Source organism: Ixodes scapularis, unplaced genomic scaffold, assembly GCF_016920785.2.
Source record: "Ixodes scapularis isolate PalLabHiFi unplaced genomic scaffold, ASM1692078v2 PGA_scaffold7__128_contigs__length_106722199, whole genome shotgun sequence".
In the NCBI taxonomy this organism is placed as follows: Eukaryota; Metazoa; Arthropoda; class Arachnida; order Ixodida; family Ixodidae; genus Ixodes; species Ixodes scapularis.
The window spans coordinates 10,163,236-10,169,790 of record NW_024609882.1 but is presented as its reverse complement, the minus strand read 5'-3'; positions in this window follow the sequence as shown (position 1 = coordinate 10,169,790).

Here is a 6,555-nt window from a genome sequence, read left to right as displayed (position 1 = left end):
CGTTCAAAATTTCTTTCTTGTGGCCTCGCCTTTTTATTTTTTGTTATACTTCGTTTCAGCTTCGGTTCGGAGCGCGGCCGATGTTATGAGCCAAAGGGCCAATCAAACAGCGAAAGAGGCACAACGTCATGGCGTGCTCTCTGCAGTTGATAGGACCAGCCGCTATTCGCCGTCTCTCTGTGTGTGCTCCTCCACCGGCTAGTCTTATCAAGCGCAGAGAGCACGCCATGACGTTGCGCTTTTTACGCTGTTTGATTGGCCCTTCGGCTCATAACATCGGCCGCGCTCGGACCGAAGCTGAAACGAAGTATAGTCATCTTAAAAAAAAAAAAAAAAAGAAGTCCTTAAAATTTCATTTTGGTAACTGCGCGATTTGATTACCTTAATGCATAAATATTACGACTGACAACTAAGCAGACAAAACGAAGAAAGAAAAAACAACTCGCGCGTACGCTGTAGGACTATGATAATTGTGAAATGGAACGCTCATTGTCTTTATAACACGTAGTCTTCGCCGAAAAGACAAAACATTTTATATATTGATTAAGGGAAAGGGTCTTCGGGAAATTTGTTTTCAACACTAAATAAAGAGGGTTAATCTAATAAAATTGGCCCTGCTATTATTCGTTTCTTTTTTATATTTGCTGTCTTTAAACAGCGCTCGCCCTCATGCGCCAATTTGAATAAAAAAAAAAGGCAATTTATAAACCTGTGACCATCAGTTTCCTCTCAAAAGGGCTCCCAAAAATCGTTATAGAAAATTCGCACTCACTCAAAAAGTACGCAAAAAAAAAATTTTAATGAAGGAGGGAAACAAGTTAGCACTCAACCCTGCTACAGTAACGCAATCAGCGCGAGAAATGAGTGGAAAAAGCGTTAGCGCTAACACGGCAGGCACTTTGCTCGACTAAGCGGATCTGATCGAGCTCAGTAATTGGGGAGCCCGCTCCTATGTAGACAATTGATTCAAATACAAAACAAACAGCAGAATAAAGAAGCACCTGTAAATACAAATGAACAACGTCGACATATGTGTCGGACGCGTAGCTACAACAAGAGACGCGTAGGCGCCTCGGGTAGCCTGCTTATAGTTGGGACAATGTTGTGGTTGGATTAAAGGGGGAAAAAAAAAGTGGGTAATATTTATCTGGGAAAAAGAACAGGGGTTGGAACTTTATCAACAACATACCGAGGTTGCCCTAGATTGAAAGAGTTTAGCGATGTGATTTATATTTTATTATTTCTTTTATATATAAGCCGCTGCTAATCCGTCCACCAACGCAATCTGAAAAAAGGGTTTTTGTTTGTTTTTGTTTCTTAAGTTTCCTGAAAGCTGTCATTAAATGTGCTGCGGAAGGAATTGTGCCTGTTTAGAGCACACATAACTTTAAAAAAAAGATGTAACAACATTGTACCCCTTCCCCCCCCCCCCCCCCCCCCCCCGCATAGTTTGGCGTCTTTTTCAAACCAATCTTGACAACCTTGATGGAAATAAAGGTAGAGACATATTTTCACCCATCTTAAAATCGACCTGTCCTTTATTCGCATGTTACGTGCTGCATTTATTACGGTTGCTATTTGTATTATTTACTTTTCAGCGTAGATGTTTATATATCACCGTTGTCTGCATTGCCTCTATTATATGAGGAGCTGATAAAAAAAAAAAAAGAAATCAAATTCTGTCAAGAAAGAAATTACGACGAAGACAAAAAAAGAAAAAAAAGAAAGCGAAAGAGGTCGGTTCTGGCGAATACAAGCGTGCCCAGATTTCAGAGTGTCTCCAACTCTAATAAGGTGGTGAACTGGGCCAGTTCGTTGAAGTTATACATGATGGGGAAAACAGCTCAGAAAACATGAACCACGAAGAACAACCTAAACGACAGGACAACATTGTCCTGTAGTGTATGTTCCTCTTCGTAGTCCGTGTTCTCTGAGCTGTTTTCCCCATCGTGTGTAACGTCTTTAACTTCTCGCTTGGGATCACCTGGTTTATGAGCCGCGTTTGAAGTACGCACTGCGAGGGTGGTGACGAACGCGTTGATCATGCGCAAGTGTCCCCGCCTCTCTGCTCTATTAATGCGAAAGCATTAACTGTCTCATGGAGCGAGCTGACGTCATCAGTCTGAAGCGCGAAAACGGCAGATAGTTTCCTTCGGTTCCATTGGCTGGCGAGCGTCGACTGGGCTCCCATTGTCTGCTGCGCTCGTCAGTTTCCACGACCGCTCACCCCATGGCGCTGCGTGTCCATCAGCGCGGAGCGTCCAAGGTCACCAGGGGAGCACACGCGCCGACCGGTAAAAGAGGGAGCGGACGAGCGGCTTGCATGCTTTCGCATTCACAACTCATAAGGAATGCTTAGGTGTACATCGATCTCTTTTTTTCTCGTCATCACCGGAGAGCCTTTAACCGACTGACCGATTTACTTACGTGACTGTGAAAGCGGCTAGAATGCCGCTTTCATGGTCGAGTCTTGCGAGCGTTTTAAGAGTTCTTAGAAGAGGGCGGAACAGCAGGCGGACGATGGCGGAAACGGACGCTGACCGGCAGCGTTGATGTCCGCATTCTTCGGACATGGCAGACGACGATAAACGGTGCTGAAATAGCAGATGATGCCGGAGGCTGCCGCGCATGTGCTCGTGGAATTAGCAGGAACGTTTACTATTGCAGGCGTTGTCAGACGCGAAACTACACCACCGTAGGTAGACTAGACACGCCGTATGTCGGAAAAGGGAGACACTAGGCTTGTTAGCGTGTTCGGCCGAGCAGCCAAGCAAATCCTGTGGTAATGAACAGGGCAACTGTTCATTACAAGGTTTTCAGGGCTTAGAGCGGGCCATGACCTCCACCTAAATTACGTCTAATGGCGTAACCTTTTCCCGAATTTTTTTTTCTCGTACAAAAATTACGAAAAAAAATACGTGTCCTATCAAAGCTCTTATAAAAGTACAATTTTTTATTGCGGTGTCTTTTTAAGGCATGCTGAAGGGATCAAGGATATGTTTGCAGTGTAGGTATTCGGCATGCGCTCCAAATGTCGTGCATTGGTACCCTTTTTACAAATGCGTGCCACCCAGTGGGTGCTGCGCCAATTATCCGAGGCCACTATTGTTTTGGGCAAGCAATCTAAGCCTGTATTGAACACGAGGGTTTGCTCAGCGTTCGGTGTTAACTCGGCTCAGCAAGGGTTGAAAACAAGTGCTGCGTAAGAGTTCGGTGAGGATTTTGATCCAATCACATGCTTTCTACCCAAGAAGACTGTCATTGTTTTTTAATAGACTTCCGGAAAGGGTCTCGTGTATCTACATTATGGACAGGTTATTTATTATTTATTTATTTATTTATTTATTTATTTATTTATTTCTTTATTTATTTATTTATTTATTTATTTATTTCAAATACTGCCAACCCTTGCGGGTTATACCACCACTGACCTAAAATAGATGAACATGGCCAATGTCCTTCGCGGTTGGTTGTTTGCCATAGCAGTCTTGCGCTGGGGGCGGGCGGAACACATATCGCAGAAGCCTTTACGCATCTTAGTTTTTATCTAATCGTATATTCACAAAAGGTAAAAAAAAAAAAAAAAAAATAAACGAATATACAGCGGGATTCGAGAGTGTCTAATAAGAAAAACAAGGATATGTTATTTCTTGTTAGGGCCTCCCTTTCTTTTTTATTAACGTGTCCAGTTTTGCCTTACATAATCATATTCAGTAAATAATTGGACCGCAAATACTTTTAGAAGCAGGGATGTCAATTTCGATCCACAGATTCCATTCAAGATTTCGGAAGACTGAAGCTCTTTGAGAAATAAGTGTGATACTTCTTGCTCGAACACTTTTTCAAAGTGTAAGTAATGTTCACGGCTCTACAATCATTCAAGCAGCGCAAAAAAAAAAAAAGCCTTTAAATTTATTATAATTTTTTTTATTTAAATAGTCCCTACAATTACTGGCTGATGGCCAGAAAATAAAAACACCTTAATATTTCGCATAACGCGGATTACTGATAACTGGGTTTTTGTATATATTTGTACAGCGTGTAGTTGGTCAGCCATTTCAAAGTTGCGACGAGTCTCCCAGCTGTAGATGAGCAATGTAGCCAGTGCAGTACAACCGCTAGCCTGGGGTCTTTAACGTGCGCCACGCAGTAGTGATACACGACCGCACGCCGGTACGATGCTCATCCAGATCGAAACGGGCAGGGCTGGGGATTGAACCCAGGATCCCTGGGCTCTGCTTAACGACGATTGTAGGAGAGTGGGTTGTGCGTTTCTGTCCACAGAATAATATCTGTTTTGATTTGTCTAATGTTGGCAGTAACACGCTACAGGTAACGCCGTTAAATGTAACGCGATACTTTTTTCGTTAAGGTGGTAACTTACTCGTTACATTTTCAAAACTGAAACGAATAAGGAACTTTACTTATTTCGAGTAACAAAAAAAAAAAAAAAAAACGCAGGTACATCACTTTGTTTACCTTTTCCTCTCAAAACTTAAAAAAATTACAGTTTAATGTTTTTTTTTAATAGGTGGCAAGTCATACGAATTTTTGCACTCATCCCATACACCTACAAAATCAGAACCGTAAAAAAAAAGATAATTATGTAAATTTTTTGCATGGAATCGGTATTTTTTTAAATATGGCGCTTAGGCATGCCCAGAACCTCAAAAAAACAAAACGTTTTAATTGATAAATAAAAGAAGTAACGCCAAAGTAACCCGAGTTACTTTTATTTTGTAACGGTAGCGCGTCCGCGTAGGTGGGTAACGCCTCCCTGTTATTTTCAAATAACGTGTAACATTTTTTTTTTTTTTTTTTGGTAACGCCTACAACACTGAATGCGTGGCATCTTTTTCGTCTGAGTGGGCCAACAAAAAATACGACCTGTACCACATCGCACGGATATATGGGAAGTATCAAGGCCAGCTAACATTTTCGTAACCGAGCTACGACGAGCCGGCGCACCTGCTCTAAATAAGGCCCCTGAATAAGAAAGGTAGCGACATCTTCTCCCTCCTCCTTTGACGCGCACACCTTTTATTTTTATGTTTTGCTTTTTCGCGCCCGTGCGTCGACTGTGGCGCCGCCTGGAACGCTGCAAGATAGCAGACGGCCTTCCTATACTTGAGTCAGAGCGCAGTCAAAGGCTTGAAGACACGGAAATACATGGACACAGGCTAAAATCGCACTGTCACGGTCTGCCAGCCGCGAAGAATGTGCTCAAAGAAAGGCAATGAAAGCCGGGACGTTGCACAGTCGGCGTTATTTGATTGGCGGCATGAGCTCATAGCACGCACTGCACTCCGACAGAATAGGCATTCCTTCTCCCTTCTCGTCCCTCATGCACACTTTTATTGTTATCTTTTGCTCTTTCGCGCTCGCGCGTCGACCGTAGCGCCGCCTGGATCGCTCCAAGATAGCAGGCGGCATTCTTCAAAGGATGTCGCTACTTTTCCGTATACAGGGGCTTTAGCTCTAAAAGCTGAAGTGATCACCTACGTTATCGGTTACTATGGGTGACGGGGTTACGTGGCTGGTGTCACTCTGAACCACGTGGTCGCTGATTGACGTGACTATGGTTCCCGTGAGCATTCCATTACCGGACGACACGCGATCACGTAAAATGACCTGCTGTGATGGTACATTACCAGTCGGTGTAACTTTACGTTACCACGTGAGTTCTGCTTCAGTTGAACATACTGATTTGACAGACCGTTACCCCGTAATGTAAAGGAAATAATCTTTTTTTTTTTTGTTTCTTGAAACTACAGGAAAGCTACTAGTGATGGATATTTCGTAATGCTTTCGTAAATATTATTTGCCTTATAGACCCTCCTGAGGACTTAGAACGAATGACGAACTTATTTTCAGCAAAGAAAAATTCTCGCGCTGTCTGTCTGAAAGAAAGAGCTCGAAATCTCTTATCCGCGTACCTTTACGCTTCTAAGGATATAGCAATTCAAAACGAAATATCAACAAAGCTCATAGACTCCGAGTTAAGCGGGCTAAAAAATTCTCACTTTATCTTCGGTCAATACTTTCTAGAGCCTTCCCGAGAAAATGACCTGAGTTTAAATTCACGACACAAAAACGCTAGGTCTACACACACAAAAAAACATCCGCGAATAGAGGTAAAAAGAACAACAAACAAAGTTGAAAACTAAAAATACGCGAGATAAATAGAGAGAACCGTTCGAAGAAGCAATAGAGGCACCGACTAACGCATTCGACGCCGAGCTCAACATTTTTTTTTTCTTTCTTTCTTCCGGTTGCCCGGGCGACCCTAGATCTTGGGTTCCACTCAGACTCGGCGATTGACGCTTCTACCGCTTTAAAGTCAGATCAGCGATGCAAAATTTCTAAAGAAAAATAATAAAAAAAGACAAAAAGAAAGACAAAAAAAAAAACTGATAGAGTTAGTCTGCAAAAAAAAAAAGTCACACAGTAAACTTCCCTGACGGAAAAACAAAAACGAAAAATAAGAGAAAAACACAGTGCCGGCAAAAAGGTAGCTGGTGTGCGAGAGTAAGAAATACGAGAACCAGTTGGCAA